Genomic DNA, 19,820 nt, shown 5'->3' with positions numbered 1-19,820 from the left:
ACACTTGACAAAACAACAAAGGAACAGTCCTGAAAGGTGAAACAAACACTAAACAGGAAACAACCACGCACAAACACAGGTGGGAACAGCCTACCTAAGTATGATTCTCAATCAGAGACCACGATAGACAGCTGCCTCTGATTGAGAACCATACCAGGCCAAACACACAGAAATACAAAACAAAGACAACATAGAACACCAGACATAGAATGCCCACCCAAACTCACGTCAACCAAAATAGAGACATAAAAAGGATCTCTACGGTCAGGGAGTGACAATCTGTATCATTTTTTCATAAATAGACAGGTATTTAACTCTCCATGGTTGCAGGATTGTGTCTATTGTTACTACTTTCTATTGACATTCATTGTGGAGAGCTCATTTATGTCTTTTGTGATATGAATACTAAGTATGTCTACTTCACCGTCAGCCCTTTTTATAGATAAACTGCAGGGTAATGTAAACATTATATTTATAAAGATCAGATAAGTAAGATGGTACACTTATCATAATTAGGTTTTAGTCCAGAGAGTCCAGAAAAGTTATCTACAATGAGACATTGCAGGGATCTAGCTTGCGGACTTAATGTATAACTTGAGACTTGGATTTCTAATCCTCTAATGTTATTTGATCTGATTTTAATAGCTAGCATTTCGATGGCCATAACGAATAGATACGGTGACAGCGGACACCCTTGTTTTGACAATACAAAACTCTCTGAGAACTAGCCACTGTTTACTATTTTACACCTGGGGTTGCTATACATTACTTTTACCCATTGAATAAGAGACACAGCGAAATTGAACAAAATCCAGGCATTTATATTAAAATCCAGTCTTACTTCATCAAAGGCCTTTTCAAAATCCGCTGTATACTTATACCAGGCGTGGCTTCTTAGATGTTTCATGTTGTTCAATTAGTTCTAGTAGTATGTGTAATATCGTCAATGTATCGTCCATTTAAAAACTCTGATCAGTAGGAACAATACCTGGTAAAACAATTATAATTCTGAGTGCCATGCATTTTGCTAGTATTTTGCATCACAACATTGAAATGTAAGAGGCCTCCAGTTTTTTTAGATGAACTGGATCTTGTTTAAATAGTAGTAAAATCAGTCCTTCCTGCTGATTACCTGACAGACTTTCTTTAGGTGACATGTTAAAACATGCTAATCAAATCGAATCTAATTTTATTTGTCACATACACATGGTTAACAGATGTTAATGCGAGTGTAGCGAAATGCTTGTGCTTCTAGTTCTGACCATGCAGTAATTTCTAACAAGTAATCTAACAATTTCACAACTGCCTTACACACACAAGTGTAAAGGAATGAATAAGAAAATGTACATAAAAATATATGAATGAGCGATGGCCGAATGGCATAGGCAAGATGCAGTAGATGGTATAGAGTACAGTATATACATATGAGATGAGTAATGTAGGGCATGTAAACATTATATAAAGTGGCATTGTTTTAACCTGTTTGGGCTGCAGCCCGACACCGGTACACTTATGACAACATCCAACATCCAAATTCAAAAGCTATTTTTTAAAAATATTTAACTTTCACACATTAACAAGTCCAAGACACCAGATGAAAGATAAACTTCTTGTGAATCAAACCAACATGTCCGATTTTTAAAATGTTTTACAGGGAAGACAAAATATGTAAATCTATTAGCTAAACACGTTAGCAAATGACACCACTTTTCTAACTCCATCAGTTTCTTACTCCATCAGGTGCTATCACAAATTCGACCAAATAAAGATATAAATAGCCACTAACCAAGAAACAAATTCATCAGATGACAGTCTGATAACATATTTATTGTATAGCATATTCTTTTTCGAAAAATGTGCATATTTCAGGTATAAATCATATTTTACATTTCAGCTACAATCAGAAAGTGCACCGAAAGCAGCCATAATATTTACAGACACCAACGTCAAATAGCTAATTACTCATCATAAAACATTTCCGAAAAATATATAATTTGCAGCAATTGAAAGATAGGCAACTTGTGTTTCCAAACAATATTTCCGATTTATTAAATGTTTTACAGCGAAAAAAAAAATGTATCGCTATATTAGCGTAGCCACAATAGAGAGACACATTTGGGCGCCCACGACCCGTTCACATGCACGACAGATATATGAAATAACATCATAAAATGAGTCTTACTTTGGCTGATCTTTCATCAGAATGTTGAAAAGGGGGTCCTCTGTCCAGATGAGTCGTTGTTTGGATTCAGAATGAGAAATATCCCTCTTCATTTACCATTTCCAGTATCCGAGTGTCCCAAATCTCTCAGACGTAAACACAGTCAGACGACGGAACACGCTAAAACTCCCGAAAAAATTTCAATAATCTGATTAAACTATATTGAAAAAACATACATTACGATGATATGTTCAGATGTATCCAAAAAAATCAGAGCCGGGGAGTGTCGTCGCCTCACACAGCAGCAAATGCGACTTGCTTGTCTCGCGCTTAGAAGAACCGGAAGTGGATGGTCACGCCAAAGAAATAGGTCCCCCTACACCCAGGACCAAGATGAACAGAAAATTTCTCCTCTCACATCATCTTGACACCCAGAGGCAGGTGTATGGAGTCTAAATACACTCCCACGTGTCACCACCATTTATAGGCCTCCTGTTGAAGAGAGCATATATTTCTGACATTCTACTTCCTGGTCAGGGAAAGTGCTGCCAAAAAAGATCTGTGTCACTCAGAGAAATAATTCCAACGCTTTTAGAAACTAGAGACTGTTTTCTATCCAATAGTAACAATAATATCCATATTGTACGAGCAATAATTGAATACGAGGCCGTTTGAAATGTGCGCGATTTCACTGGCTACTCAACACTTTCCCATGCAGCCATAAGAAGTTTTAAGTGGCTAGTGATACATTTATTACATCCAATTTTTTATTATTAAAGTGGTTAGAGATTTGAGTCAGTATGTTGGCACCAGCCACTCAATGTTAGTGATGGCTGTTTAACAGTCTGATGGCCTTGAGATAGAAGCTGTTTTTCAGTCTCTCGGTCCCAGCTTTGATGTACCTGTACTGACCTCACCTTCTGGATGATAGTGGGGTGAACAGGCAGTGTTGTCCTGTTGTCCTGTGACATCGGGTGGTGTAGGTGTCCTGGAGGGCAGGTAGTTTGCCCTGGTGATGCGTTGTGCAGACCTCACTACCCTCTGGAGAGCCTTATGGTTGTGGGCGGAGCAGCTGCCGTACCAGACGGTGATACAGCCTGACAGGATGCTCCCGATTTGTGCATATGTAAAAGTTTGTGAGTGTTTTCGGTGACAAGCCAAATTTCTTCAGCCTCCTGAGGTTGAAGAGGCTCTGTTGCGCTTTCTTCACCACGCTGTCTGTGTGGGTGGACCATTTCAGTTTGTCCGTGATGTGTACGCAGAGGAACTTAAAACTCTCCACCTTCTCCACTACTGTCCTGTCGATGTGGATAGGGGGCTGCTCCCTCTGCTGTTTCCTGAAGTCCACAATCATCTCCTTTGTTCTGTTGACATCGAGTATGAGGTTGTTTTCCTGACACCGCACTCCGAGGGCCCTCACCTCCTCCCTGTAGGACGTCTCGTCGTTGTTGGAAATCAAGATAACCACTGTAGTGTCTTCTGAAAACTTGATGATTGAGTTGGAGGCATGCATGGCCACGCAGTCATGGGTGAACAGGGAGTATAGGAGAGGGCTGAGAACGCATCCTTGTGGGGCCCCAATGTTGAGGATCAGCGGGGTGGAGATGTTGTTTCCTACCCTCACCACCTGGGGGGGCGGCCCGTCAGGAAGTCCAGGACCCAGTTGCACAAGGCAGGGTCGAGATCCAGGGTCTCAAGCTTAATGACGAGTTTGGAGGGTACTATGGTGTTAAATGCTGAGCCGTAGTTGATGAACAGCATTCTTACATAGGTATTCCTCTTGTACAGATGGGTTAGGGCAGTGTGCAATGTGATTGCGATTGCGTCGTCTGTGGACCTATTGGGGCGGTAAGCAAATTGGAGTGGGTCTAGGGTGTCAGGTAGGGTGGAGGTGATATGGTCCTTGACTAGTCTCTCAAAGCACTTCATGATGACGGAAGTGAGTGCTACGGAGTGATAGTCATTTAGCTCAGTTACCTTAGCTTTCTTGGGAACAGGAACAATGGTGGCCCTCTTGAAGCATGTAGGAACAGCAGACTGGGATAAGGATTGATTTATTGAATATGTCCGTAAACTCACCATCCAGCTGGTCTGCACATGCTCTGAGGACACGGCTAGGGATGCCGTCTGGGCCGGCAGCCTTGCGAGGGTTAACATGTTGAAATGTTTTACTCACGTTGGCTGCGGTGAAGGAGAGCCCGCAGGTTTTGGTAGCGCGCCGTGTCGGTGGAGCTTTGAGTATAACAAAAAAGCCTTGATACACCTCAACCGGTATGCCATCAAGCCCTGGGGGTTTTCCAGACTGAAAGGATTTAATAGCATCAAAAAGTTATTCCTCTGTAATTTGGCATTCCCACTGATCTTTCTGCACATTTGTTTAAACAATTGTTTTATTATTATTTGGAAAGAATTCCTTCGAGTAATCGTCATTCAGAGGGTGAGGATGAGACATAAAAGAAAACATCTGCTTAAAATATTTAGTTTCCTATTTTAAAATATCATTCGGAGAATCATAGATGACTTAGTCTTTAGTGACGAGTTTCTGCAAATTAGTTTTGGTAGGGTTCCTGTGTTGTAGATTCAGGAAGAATTTGGTGCATTTGTCTCCATATTCTATCCAGTTTGCTTAATTTTTTTAATAGATTACATAAGATCATTCTTGAATAAGTTCCTCCAGTTCTTTTTGTTTTTCCTCTAACTTGTTTTGTATCTCTGTAGTACCGTTTTTATTGCGATCTACCTGTACTATTAGTTTGTGAATTTCACTTGTTAGTCTTGTCTCTTTAGACAGAAACTGCTTTTCTTCTATTGATTTAATATTGAATTGAATGACCTCTGAAGGTTCATTTAAAGGTATCCCAAACAATAAGGCGATTTGCTGAACCTATATTGTGCTGGAATAATTATGTTCTACATTATTTTGTCTTAGTTAAGAATAAATTGTCAAACAGTATACTTTGATTAAATTTCCAATATCCACATGGAAATTCTGTAAGCGCTTTGTGAAGGCCAATTAGATGATGGTCCGATTGCATTCTGTCTCCTACCAATACCTTTTTAACCTTTTGATGCAAGAGAGAAAGGGATCAAAACCACTAGCTTGATTAAGTCTCCTCCATGTATATCTCACTAGGTCAGGGTTTTTTATTCTCCAAATATACACTATTTCTAATGTGTCCATAATATTTGTGATCTCTTTAAGGGCACGGTGATGATAGTTTGTAAAGTGATTTCCTTTTCATTCTACTATGCAATTATGTTTGGTTCTGTTAAGTAGGCCTACAATACTATCATCATGTGATCTTGCAGATATTGATTTATCTTTGATCTAACTTCATTAAATGAGCACCAGCAGCCTGTTTTCTGGGCAGCCAAATGAGTAGAGCAGAGACTGTGCGTAAAGTAGAAAATCTTGCACATGTGCAGAAACTCCGGACCTTTAGCTATTGGAAAGAGGATTCCAGAGAATCTGGACCCACTGCCACTCTGTTTCCCGGTTCCCTGTTAAATGTATGTTCACTAGTGCTGTGTTACGATAGACGCCACGTATATATATAAAAAAGAAAGCATCCTGAGTAATTTATGCTCAGAACATAGCATTCATGAGACAGTAGACTTCACAACACAAACTTGCCATCAGTTCAATGTTGACAACTTTACTTCTTCTATCTATCACAACGTGACAGAAAAAACAACGAAGTGTAGACTCAAGTGTATTAACCCATGCATGGGTGACATTTAAAGAACAGTGGTGTTTCAAAACCTGTTCAAATATTCTTCAGAAAAATACACACAAAAAAACAAGGTGACCTTCAAAGAAAGTGTTGTCTTCAGTAAGGTCATCAAGCTTAAATAATTGTTGTTATTCAAACAGTTTTTATCGCAAAGTGTTTTTGTTTAGTTCATTTTGTTTATATTCACACAATTCCTTTCTCACAGAGCAGCTTCAGGTAACAATAAGTAAATCATGTAGTTATTAATGGTTAATTAATTTAATGAATAATTCATTGTATGGGTTTTGAATAACTGATGTAAAAATACCCCAGCTAATTAAAAATTAATAATTCTAATGGAAGTTTCCACTAATTGGCTTTCTTTATGCTTGACATCTGAACTTTGTATTTCACCTGGAATGAGCAGAGTCTTTACCTGAATATTGACACATTAAAATGATAAGGCAGCAAATTAATCAGGAACACATAGGCTGTGTCTACATAGGCAGCACAATTCTGATATTTTCCCACTAATTGTTATTTTGACCAATCACATCAGATCTTTTCACATCAGATCTTTTTCAGAGCTGATCTGACTGGTCATGTAACGGCTGTCGAAGTGTCACGCCCTGGCCTTAATATCTTTGTTTTCATTATTATTTTAGTTAGGTCAGGGTGTGACATGGGGAAGTTTGTGTGTTTTTGTATTGTCTAGGGTGTTGTATGGTTTAGAGGGTTAAGGTGTATAGATGGTTTAAGGTTGTGTGTAGTTGTCTAGGAAAGTCTATGGTTGCCTGAATGGGTTCCCAATTAGAGACAGCTGGTTTCTGTTGTCTCTGATTGGGAGCCATATTTAAGGTAGCCATAGGCTTTAGCTGTTTGTGGGTAATTGTCTATGTCGATGTTCTATGTTGCATGTATGCACTAGTTCATGCTTAGCTTCACGTTCGTCAGTTTTGTTATTTTGTTAGTTTGTTAAAGTGGTTTCGTTTTGTGTTTGTTCTTTTCTTAATAAAAGAAGATGTTCTTTTCACGCGCTGCGCCTTGGTCCTCACTCTCTCCTATAGACGATCGTGACACGAAGTCGTTCTTCTCCTCAGACAAGGAGGAGCATGGATCGGACCAACACGCCAAGTGGAAAGTAGTCATTATTTAATGAACGTAAAACTGAACACTTACACATACAAAAACAACAAACGTGACCAAACCGAAAACAGTCCCGTGTGGCACGAACACAGACACGAGATACAAATACCCACAAAACACACGTGAAACCCAGGCTGCCTAAGTATGATTCTCAATCAGGGACAACGATTGACAGCTGTCTCTGATTGAGAATCATACCCGGCCGAACGCAAACATCCCAACATAGAAAATAACACAGACAACCCACCCCAACTCACGCCCTGACCAACTAAATAAATACAAGAAAAAGGAAAAACAGGTCAGGAACGTGACAGGACAAAAGACCAATTAGTGAAAAAAATATCAGAATTGGGCTGCCTGTCTAAACGTAGCCATGGCCTACTGTATCATATACAGTGGTTTGTAAAAGTATTGCATCAGGAGCATTGCAGAGCCCAAATGGCATTGTTGTGAACAGCCACAGCCACAGTAGTGAAAAGTGTGTGTCTTTGATGTAAATATACTTTGTATGTCAATATACTCTTCTTCAACCCACTTTATCACACTATAGCCTACATCTTTACTGATATTTTTCCATATTTGAAATGGGAAGCATAGTGACAGTTCTTAGGACATTTAATAATTTCCTGAAATAATTGCCTCTATGAATCCACTTGACTTTAGACATTGTAAGTCATTTTGTCTGGGGATAAGTCCCTTACACTCAGCTTTTATCTTATGGAATTTGTTCATTGAAAGAATTGGCCAGCTTCGTCACTTCAAGATCCATCATCACTCTGACATTTGCATTTTCTCTCCCAGGCATGACACGATGGCTTTACATATATATATTTTTTAATCCAATGTAGACCTATATTACTGATGAAGGCAGAGACTATTCTCAATATTTCTCAATATTTTTATGCATTAAGTTTTCCTTTTTACTCTGGGCATGTTCTGAGCTTACACCGAATATGAAATGGTGATGGATTGTTAACTTCATTGGAATGATCACCTTTCCAGACAGATTAAATCATTGAGTTTCCAAGTTGACGAAAACAAGAGGGATTGCGCAGCTCACCTACCGTTATACACTCCAACCTACCCAGGTAGGCCTTTTGGTGTTCAGAAAAGTGTTTCCCTGAAGGTGTCATGATGTTGCCATGGTGAAAGGGCTAGCTAGTTAGCGGTGCATGCTAGTAGGGTTCACTCAGTGACGTCACCTGCTCGGAGACCTAGAAGTATTTGTTTTGTGGCATGACTAGTTAACTTCATGGAGACACATGTCGACGTGTTGGTCAGAAGGTCTCTGGTTTGAGCCCAGGTAGGTGCAAGGAGAGGGGCGTAAGCAACAATGCTACACTGGGTCAGTAACAAATTAATAATGGATTTCTTTGTCTATCCAGCTCATGTAATTACCAGAACATATCTAACAATGTTTTGAGTAGCCTACTTTTATTCACCGTAACAGGAATGTACAAGGTCATTATATACAGAAATATTTACAAGTAGGCTATGCGAGCTGCTAACTTAATGTTTTGAAGGTAATGAAAGTAAAGCAGTGGAAGGTTTGTATTTAGAATATGCAGCTGTCAGGTTACCATGACAATGTTTGCAACAACACTGTCAAAGTTGAATGTCTCTTGCTCCTATATAAAAGGTGAATTCAGACAAGAAAGAGGTAAGAAATAGTGCTGTTTTTACAGGCGACATACCGTGTATTCAATGTGAAAGCAGTATAAGTCATCTCCAGATCTGAGATCGCTCCCAGGTGAGCTTTTCTGCTTCAGTCATACTTACAGTTGACTTTAGTGTGTGAAGTTGATGGAAGAAAGCTGAGCATTGCATCCAGACAGGTTGGTTGCTACATACTGCATTTGCTACATGCTTCATTACATGCATATAGGGTAACGTAGTGTAACTGTCACGTTCTGACCATAGTTCCTTTGTTTTGTCTTTTGTTTTAGTATGGTCAGGGCGTGAGTTGGGTGGGTTGTCTATGTTAGTTTTTCTATGATTTTCTATTTCTGTGTTTGGCCTGATATGGTTCTCAATCAGAGGCAGCTGTCAATCGTTGTCCCTGATTGGGAACCATATTTAGGTAGCCTGTTTTCTGTTGGGTTTTGTGGGTGGTTATTTTCAGTCTTTGTGTGTCTGCACCAGACAGAGCTGTTTCGGTTGTTTCTTTGTTGTTTTGTTATTTAAGTGTTCAGTTTTGATTATTATTAAATATCATGAACACTTACTACGCTGCACCTTGGTCTTCACCTTCTTCCACCGACGACAGCCGTTACAGTAACCTAGCCCCCCTAAGAACAATGTCCAATTGCTGACACAAAAAAGCAACGTTTGGTAAAAATGTGGTACGTTGGTTATGGTCATAAAGGCAAACTATGAAGGGAAATAAGTGGCTACAGTTTACACATTTTTAGTTATCTAATGAAATGTTGTTTGTAGAAAACGGGCGTCTTCCCCAAGTACCGGGGTAACTGCTCCCTTACTTACCTTCATGTGACAGAGAGAGTGAGAGCTACTTTATCAACAACCACTGCAAATTAAACCATTTTTATCTTAACCTCAGGCTGATATGGGATCGTTTAATGTATTTCTATCTTCTTTACCTCTACAAAGCTAATGCCTTGTCACTTACAGAAATTGCATTTCTACCAATCTCAGAGATATCAAATCATTGCATTTGTCTTCACCTTCACTCCTGTAATGTTGCCACCCAGGCTCTGGAGGATGTTAATGGGAGGAAAAACGGGAGAGATTTGTTTATCATATTGAATAGCAGGGCCCTTGTGATGTTACTGTAGTCATAACAAAGATAGACAGGACTGTAACGATCTCGAAGGGAGCATAACTGAGGGGCAAAAAGACACCTGTAAATGTATCAAGTGTCATAACAATAACATATGAGGGATTACATGTGTTAAATAAAAGGTGATGGTCATGGGTGTAAAGACACAAACAGAACCTCCCACCTTAGGCACAATAATGCCATGTCTGTATCATATGAGTATAGAAGGCAAATTGAAACACACAGGGGCTAAAGCGATTTTTAAGTAACTTATTAAAAGCCAACGGACCGATATTGTTTTAGCCACGCCTAATTAATTCACTACTAAGTCTCAGTTTAGCCAATTTCATGCTCCTGTGATCTGACAAAGTGCTTAAATGGTTTAGCATCTGCGAAAAACTCCAATAAGGCGTCCGTCATTAGTAAGCGTGCATCCATAAGAGTGGCTTGATCTCTGTAAGCATTCTCCTGATCTACCCAGAGCACCATATGGTCCAGTGTGCAACACAGTCAAGAACAATGCTAGAATACAAGAACATAGTCGAGGAGAAAGTAAGATGGTATTCACACATATTTAGTGTCACACACACATATCTATTAACCATAAGGATGGTATAAATAAAACATTAATACAATCTGTTCATCTCTCAAGGCTGAAACCTCACCTCCTGCTGACACTGGCTATGTGTATGATATAAAGATCCACATTACAGTGTTCCTTTGTGGCCTTGTGTAAAGGTCACTACTCCATAGTTTTAGTGGGTGGGCATAACTGAGACATTTGAGTGAGTATGTTATCTGTGAGTTATGGTAATTAGGTAGATTACAGTTGTGTAACAAGGGAAATACGACGACAGATGTGGATGTGCTTGTTTGGCAGAACCTCTCCTTGTTTTGAAGCACAGTTGCCATGGAAATGTTGTAACTATTTTCCGTGTGTTTATGTCTTGTCTTCTGAGCCAATTATTTTGCTCATCAGAATGTAACATTGTGAGTGACTTATTTTCAGAGCTCCTTGTGTCACTGACTGAATGCAATTAATCCGATATGCAAAGGCCAATTTTTTTTGCAAGACTTAATTTTAAATTAACCAGAAGCAGAACAGCTTTATAATATAGCATAGCATCAATAAATTGGCATAGTGAAGCATACCTGATGGTAAAGTGTGTGTGTGTGCGTGTGTGTGTGTGTGTGTGCGTGAGCAAGTGATCACATGTGAGCAAGGAACACTGATTCATTCTTTTGTATAAAACCTCTCGACAACACATCAAACCCTGCGTTGGTAGGACAGGAAGTGAAGCATATGTTCACTGCAGAGTGACAGAATATGAAACACCTATAATTGGGTCTCCTCTACAAACAGGCTGTGTGAGAGAGAACCTCAGTCTGAGTAAAGGAGAAGTGGGAAGTTGACTGTTGCAGTGAAAGAATTGGAAATAAGCCTGTGTTCAACCAATGTTGAAATCACATTGCAAAACGAACATTTGCCTCAAGTTGTGCCCATGTGCCATACACTTGATATAAAGTAGTTTACCAAGGATATGTCACCAACTTTAGTGCATGCAGATCTGAATAACAGCAGTGTAAATACTATCCAATTCAAACACATTTCTGGAAGCTCCAACCTGTAACAGTAGGTAGGGACAGTGTAACAATGAGGGACTCGGTTGGGTTTGTGGCTTTTTCCATGTAGGTTTTGCCAACTTCGCTTACTTAATTGCTTGATCTTTTCAGACCCCAACAGCATAAGCTACAAGACACAAAGGTCAATACTTATATGGATTTTGAGATTCATTTTGTGAATGCAAGACTAATAAGAAGGGTTTTGTCCATTTCCTCTTCTTTGCTGTCATTCTTTTCAATAAGTACTGTATTTTCTCTCTCATGTTTCCTGTAGCTTTCAGACTCTTCATTGTTTAGGGCCATTATGCTCAGAAGCAGAGAGCTATCTGTGCATACTCAAAATAAAGTGCTGTGTGTCAGACAACCAAAGTCTACCGACAGCTCCGGGAATCTTTTTCAATTGAGAATCATCACCGTGATGCTACATATACAAAATGGCCTGCCATCACATCCTGATAAGCTAATCATAGACAACACCAAATTGTACACAACATGGAATGCGATGGGGAGCAATAATCACCTAGTAACACTTTGCATCCAAATACATTCAATTCAATAACATATGGAATGAAATTCTCATCTAAGTCCTTTGCTAAAATATGTTCAAACATCAGAATACGGAATGTAGATAACAGAACGAAGATGTAGACCATGTAGCCATGATCCTTCCCATGTCAGGTAGATAGTGCAAAGCCCCTTTAGCGTGACATCAGTGGTGATAAGACCACATCAAGCTGATGAGTACAAATCCTAGCTGCTTCCTGCTTCCAGGCTGGCTATGTCATTGAAGAACTGACGCAGAGTAACTTACCTTGATAAGCACAGAAAGGTGAGGTTCTGCACTGGGATGGGTCATGTTTGGGATGTGCCGAGTATAAATCATCATTAAACTGTGAAGACATATTGGATTACTTTTATATGTTGGCAAAATAAGAGGCAGAGCTTAGCCAACTTATCAAAGCAGACTTAATGTTTTGTTGTGTTCTGAACCTAGCTCTTCATTAAAACATACATTAAAATACCCAACATGGTTAATCAAAGTTAATTACCCTGATTTTCATGCATGCTATTGTTCCTTACCAACTCTGCCATATGTTATTTATTTCCTCTGTCTTCTCAGACTTAGTGGCTGCGTTTCTACATGCCCACCCCTAGCAGGTGTTGAGTATCTGATATGAAAGGAGCATAATTTGCACCTGTGACAAATACATTTTTTGGGAACCTATGCGATTCACACTTAGCATTGAAAATAGGAAATCCAAGTGGGAGTTTATACATCGTTGGAAAATAAACACATTCAAACTGTAGGTGTCTTTTATTGTATTTATTTTGATTGGATTAACATTGTAAGAATGTTTACAACGTAACCCCTGGTTACATTCCCCAGCCTTAAGGTAAAGTCACCCCCATGTTACAGTTTTAAAGACAAACAGGTTAATTGACTTAACCAAAGGTCAAATTTAGCTAATTTCCCAGAAAGCACAGTTGGCGCACTTATAATTCACCCACAGAATTGACTTTGCACAAGCTGATTCTAGTTAGGGAAAGGAATCCACTAGCCCATAAGCCCTACCTGAATCTTTATGGCATTATATTAATATTTCATTCCTAAACCCATTTTGCCAGACATGGACACACTGTACTCAACACGCCTCCATCCCTCCATGTTTGGCTGCATTGGAGATTCAGTAAGACGTGTGTTTAATAGTAAATACGTTCAAGAGACGTGTCACGTCCTGACCAGAGTTCTTATGTGTTGTGCTTGTTTTAGTGTTGGTCAGGACGTGAGCTGGGTGGGCATTCTATGTTGTGTGTCTAGTTTGTCTGTTTCTGTGTTCAGCCTAATATGGTTCTCAATCAGAGGCAGCTGTCAATCGTTGTCCTTGATTGAGAATCAAATATAGGTGGCTTGTTTTGTGTTGGGATTTTGTGGGTGGTTGTTTCCTGTGTCAGTGTTTGTGCCACACGGGACTGTGACGGTTAGTACGTTTGTTGTTTTGTATTTTGTCTAGTTTTTTTTGTTATTAAATCATGGAAACTTACCACGCTGTACATTGGTCCTCCGATCCTTCTCGCCTCTCCTCGTCTGAGGAGGAGGACGATTAGACTGCCGTTACAGAACCACCCACCTAACTCGGGCCAAGCAGCGTGGCAACGGGCAGTGACAGTAGCGACAGCAGCGGCAGCAGGAGCAGAGAAAGGAGGAATGGACATGGGAAGACGTTTGGACGGCAAGGGTTGCTACAAATGGGAGGAGATCCTGGCTGGAAAGGATCGCCTCCCATGGGAACAGCTGGAGGCAGCTAGGAGAGCAGAGGCAACCGGAGAGAGGAACCAGCGTTATGAAGGTATGCGGCTAGCACGGAAACCCGAGAAGAAATCCCAAAATGTCTTGGGGGGGGGGCTAAAGGGTAGTGTGGCGAAGGCAGGTAGGAAACCTGCGCCCACTTCCCATGCTTACCGTGGAGAGCGGGAGTACGGGCAGACACCGTGTTATGCGGAAGAGCGCACGGTGTCTCCTGTACGTGTGCATAGCCCGGTGCGGGTTATTCCACCTCCCCGCACTGGCCGGGCTAGATTGAGCATTGAGCCAAGTGCCATGAAGCCGGCTCAACATATCTGGCCTCCAGTACGTCTCCTCGGGCCGGTGTACATGGCACCAGCCTTACGCATGGTGTCCCCGGTTCGCCAACACAGCCCAGTGCGGGTTATTCCACCTCCCCGCACTGGACGGGCTACGGGGAGCATTCAACCAGGTAAGGTTGGGCAGGCTCGGTGCTCAAGGGAGCCAGTACGCCTGCACGGTCCGGTATATCCGGCGCCACCTTCCTGCCCCAGCCCAGTACCACCAGTGCCTACATCACGCACCAGGCTTCCTGTGCGTCTCCAGAGCCCTGTTCCTCCTCCACGCACTCTCCCTGTGGTGCGTGTCTCCAGCCCAGTACCTCCAGTTCCGGCACCATGCTCCAAGCCTCCTGTGCGTCTCCAGAGCCCTGTACGCACTGTTCCTTCTCCCCGCACTCGCCCTGAGGTGCGTGCCCTCAGCCCGGTACCACCAGTGCCGGCACCACGTACCAGGCCTATAGTGAGCCTAGAGAGCCCAGTGTGCCCTGGGCCTGCTCCCCGCACTAACCTTGAAGTGCGGGTCTCCAGTCCAGTACCACCAGTTCCGGCACCACGTACCAGGCCTACTATGCGCCACAGCAGGTCAGAGTCGGCCGTCTGCCCAACGCCGCCTGCACTGCTCGTCTGCTCAACGCCGCCTGCACTGCTCGTCTGCCCAGCGCCGTCTGAGCTGCCTGCCTACCCAGCGCCGTCTGAGCTGCCTGCCTGCCCAGCGCCGTCTGAGCTGCCTGCCTGCCCAGCGCCGTCTGAGCTGCCTGCCTGCCCAGCTCCGTCTGAGCTGCCTACCTGCCCAGCGCCGTTTGAGCTGCCTGCCTGCCCAGTGCCGTCTGAGCCGCCTGCCTGCCCAGCGCCGTCTGAGCCGCCTGCCTGCCCAGCGAAATCTGAGCCATCCGTCTGCCCAGCGCCGTCTGAGCCATCCGTCTGCCCAGTGCCATCTGAGCCATCCGTCTGCCCAGCGCCGTTAGAGCCGCCCGTCTGTCCCGAGCCGTTAGAGCCGCCCGTCTGTCCCGAGCCGTTAGAGCCGCCCGTCTGTCCCGAGCCGTTAGAGCCGCCCGTCTGTCCCGAGCCGTTAGAGCCGCCCGTCTGTCCCGAGCCGTTAGAGCCGCCCGTCTGTCCCGAGCCGTTAGAGCCGTCCGTCAGTCAGGAGCCGCCAAAGCCGCCAGCCAGTCAGGAGCCGCCAGAGCCGCCAGCCAGTCAGGAGCTGCCAGAGCCGCCAGCCAGTCAGGAGCTGCCAGAGCCGCCTGCCAGCCCGGAGCTGCCATTAGTCCGGAGCTGCCCTTCAGTCCAGAGCTGCCTCTCTGTCCTGAGCTACCCCTCTGTCCTAAGCTACCCCTCTGTCCTGAGCTACCTCTCTGTCCTGAGCTACCTCTCTGTCCTGAGCTACCTCTCTGTCCTGAGCTACCTCTCTGTCCTGAGATACCTCTCTGTCCTGAGCTGTCTCCTAAATCATGTGGGGGCCTTGGGGAGGATTCCTAGGCCAAGGTCGGGGACGAGGGTCGCCACTCAAAGGACGCTAAGGAGGGGGACAAAGACAGTGGTGGAGTGGTGTCCTCGTCCTGCGCCGGAGCCGCCACCGCGGACAAATGCCCACCCAGACCCTCCCCTTGAGTTTTAGGGGTGCGTTCGGAGTCCGCACCTCAGGAGGAGGGTACTGTCACGTCCTGACCAGAGTTCTTATTTGTTGTGCTTGTTTTAGTGTTGGTCAGGACGTGAGCTGGGTGGGCATTCTATGTTGTGTGTCTAGTTTGTCTGTTTCTGTGTTCAGCCTAATATGGTTCTCAATCAGAGGCAGCTGTCAATCGTTGTCCCTAATTGAGAATCATATATAGGTGGCTTGTTTTGTGTTGGGATTTTGTGGGTGGTTGTTTCCTGTGTCAGTGTTTGTGCCACACGGGATTGTGACGGTTAGTACGTTTGTTGTTTTGTATTTTGTCTAGTTTTCTTGTTATTAAATCATGGAAACTTACCACGCTGTACATTGGTCCTCCGATCCTTCTCGCCTCTCCTCGTCTGAGGAGGAGGACGACTTAGACTGCCGTTACAAGACGTCTCAGGTAGGACACATGGTCTAACCGTCACCAAGAGAAGTTATAGGATACAGGATATTTTCATTCTCTGTGTCAGTTGCCTAAAAGTTTGTTTGGCTGTCCCCATAGGAGAACCCTTTGAAAGAAAACATTTGTTTCCAAGTAGAACCTTCTTTGTTCTATGTTGAACCCTATTGGGTTCCATGTAGAATCTAAAAGAAAAGAAGGTTCTAAAAGAATCTAACCTGCAACCAATAAAGGTTATACCTGGAACCAAAAAGGGTTTTCCTATGGGGACAGCCGAAGAACCCATTTGGAAACCTTTTTTTCCAAGAGTGTAAGGGTTATTTCTGAGACTTTAGAAGGTGCTATTGTTTGCCTTTCCTTGTGGGGCAAGGGCCATTATGGCCACAACGGACGCAAACAGCAAGTTGAGGCAAGTAAAGACCAAACTGTCCTTATTATTGCTGCCAGAAAGAAACATTTAGGATAAGCATCATTGTGCAGATGAGCAGAAGATCAGCCAACTCCTGCTTGGAGAGAGTGCAGCTGCTGGCAAGCCTTTGCTTATTTAGTCAAATCATGCTTTAAAACTAATGGGAGTTGGGGAGGAAGCCAAGGGAATGTGGCGTATATAGGTTAATGGAAAACGAATTACAAAAAAAATATGAATAGCGGCATAGTCTGTGTGCATCAAGTGAGAAAATGTGTTCATGACTGAAAAGAAAGAGAAACAACTCTGTGTATATATTACCAATGTGTATTTGCTACTACCTCAAAAAAATCACATAAATGAATGCAAGAAAATGACAGTTATCGCATGAGCGTGCTTTAAGATGTGCATGAGCACATATGATTATTGATTAACACATGCTGTGTTGTTTGAACAGGTAAATAAATAGTTTGCACATTGGCGCCGTGCTGACACCACAAAGGTCCTTTTTTCCATTGTGATATCAATTAACAGAATCCGTTCATCTCAGACTGTAAATTGTGTGAATATGGCACGGGAAGAACCCAATCCCCAATAATGACTTGTTAATCCGAGCACCGTTGTGTCTGTGCAGTCCATTTGTTTCTGAATTGAGTGCAATATCCATTGGCAACAATTACACATTTCCTAGGAGTCCATAACAAAAGTATCATTTAGAAAATGCTAAATCCATAATTGTGACAGTGGAAATTAATTCAGTCCATATTGTGTATTAATCAACGCAGCGGGAGCTTGGACTCTGTTGGCAAAACCGTGACTGGGCTGTGACCATGTAAGGAATCAGTGTCCCTTGTCTAAGTCTGAGCAATTCAATCTCATTCCCAGCAATAAAACTCAAAATGCCATAAATAGTCAAAGCTTAATCAATGGTCTCGTTTGGGTCTTGTGCCATGTGCTTTGGCTAATAATTCATTTTAGAATATGGATTAAACCTTCACTTCAAAATTCCCAAACTGATTCCCATGGTGTGCATTTGTTTCTTCAGCTCTTGCGTGTATTTGATTACACTATTGTATGAAGCTGAGACATTAGTTAGTACCATAGCAATCAAGCACATTTAATTTCCAAAACATGTACACCTGTATAAGAGAGGCCATACAAATAAAAATGTCCAGGTTTTGCTCAAAGCGAAAAGGCAATTATTAAGTGGAAAGTTGTATTTTCAGGCATCTCAAACCGCATATGTTTTAAATGCCTCAGGTGATATCCAGACATTCAATTTTTTCATCTCTCTCGGGAGACATCACAGAGAAATCTCAATCAAGCTTAAAAGAAAGTCAAACAGGTAGCATTTATTTCCTTAACAATGATGACAGATAATCATAAAACATCCAATGAAAGTCAAATTAAGCAGGCCTCTGCTGAAAATTATGAGAGATCATTTTGACATTTAGTCAGGGAATGTGAAGGTAGAATTCCATAATACAGTACCTCTTTTTTAGAAGATAAGACTAATCTCCCTGCATTTTACTATTCTATTTTTTATTGCAGTTCAGTATGAAGCTCCATACAGTACAGTAAAGCATTTGGTAAAACAGAATATTTTATATTGATTAGATACGCACATAGACTGAGAACAATGAATCAGTCCATAATTAATGCACACACATTTATTGATGTATGTTTCCCTTGGAGGATGAGGATGTTGAGTGCTCAGAGACCCAAAGGTTGATTGAACTTTGACCCTGGCTGTCTCTGTGGCTTCTTTATGCTTTATGGTCTTGGGGGGAAATGGTTTCAAAGGATGTGACATATTTACTGTATTTCTGACTACATTTACTGTATTCTCTTAACTCAAATTAATCTGTTCTTGGGTCAAATTGTTAAAGGTTTCCTTGTTTTTGATCATTGACATTATGGTGCTGAACTAAGTCAGTTGTTATTCATAACACCAAGGGGTCCAGGTTTAGATAACGGGGCTGGCTAATATTGGAATATACAGTACAGTGGATAGGGAAAGCTTACCATATCGATGTGACACAATGATAAAAGCTGTTATTGATATATCTTATTCATAAAGGGCATTCCTTTAACCTTGGTGCTCTTTGTGATAAAGAATGGGCGCTGCCACCTCTGAATAAAAATGGTCTGTCATTGTAAACATTATGCCTTATATTCTGTTTATTGTGATGTACATAAAATCATGTCAAAGTTGATGTAAAATCTCTGGAGCACTGTCACGTGTAAATAACAATCGTAATATCACACTGCTTAGTTTATTTTGTATTTTATTTCACGCTTATTTTACCAGGTAAGTTGACTGAGAACACATTCTCATTTACAGCAATGACCTGGGGAATAGTTACAGGGGTGAGGAGGGGGATGAATGTAAGCTGGGGATGATTAGGTGACCGTATGAAGGCCAGATTGGGAATTTAGCCAGGACACCGGGGTCAACACCCCTACTCTTACAATAAGTGCCATGGGATCTTTTAGTGACCACAGAGAGTCAGGACACCCGTTTAACGTTCCATCCGAAAGATGACACCCTACACAGGGCAATGTCTCCAATCACTGCCCTGGGGCATTGGGATATTGTTTTAGACCAGACAAAAGGGGGCCTCCTACTGGCCCTCCAACACCACTTCCAGCAGCATCTGGTCTTCCATCCAGGGACCAACACTGCTTAGCTTTAGAAGCAAGCCAGCAGTGGGATGCAGGGTGGTATGCTTTTTGTAATAAGAAAAAGATTGGCTGCAAAGGGAAAAAAATATAGCCATGCATAAGTCATAACCTATTGTATTATCTTAACATGCAAAAATGAAAAATATATGGTTTCCATTTTGTTATCTTCCTTGTTGGTTACTGGACTCAGGGAAATGTAGAAAATATCAGGGTTCGTATGTATCAAACATCTCAGAGTAGTAGTGCTGATTTAGGATCAGTTTTGCCTTTTAGATCACAATGATTAAGAATACATGGGCAGGGGAGACTAGATCCTAGATCAGCACGCCTACTGGCCTCTGATATCATGATGATCTGGTGGGATCACTATGTGTCGTTGAGGGTCAAACCACAGCCATGTACACATATGGCTTTGAGGCAAACTACCTGCTTCCACCCATATTCCATGAATGAGTCATACTGTAGAGGTCTGGGACCCAAGGCTTCCAATGATACTTCAAGACCACTAGGCACAGATAGGCATTAATCTGATGAGTACAGTACATTTGAATGAAAAAAGTCAGATTCATTCTGGAGCAGGAATGACATAAACTATGACAGGTGCCTCCTATGATGTAATCTTAGCAGT

This window comes from Salvelinus fontinalis, chromosome 7, assembly GCF_029448725.1.
Source record: "Salvelinus fontinalis isolate EN_2023a chromosome 7, ASM2944872v1, whole genome shotgun sequence".
Taxonomy (NCBI): domain Eukaryota; kingdom Metazoa; phylum Chordata; class Actinopteri; order Salmoniformes; family Salmonidae; genus Salvelinus; species Salvelinus fontinalis.
Note: the sequence above shows the minus strand (reverse complement) of the source record.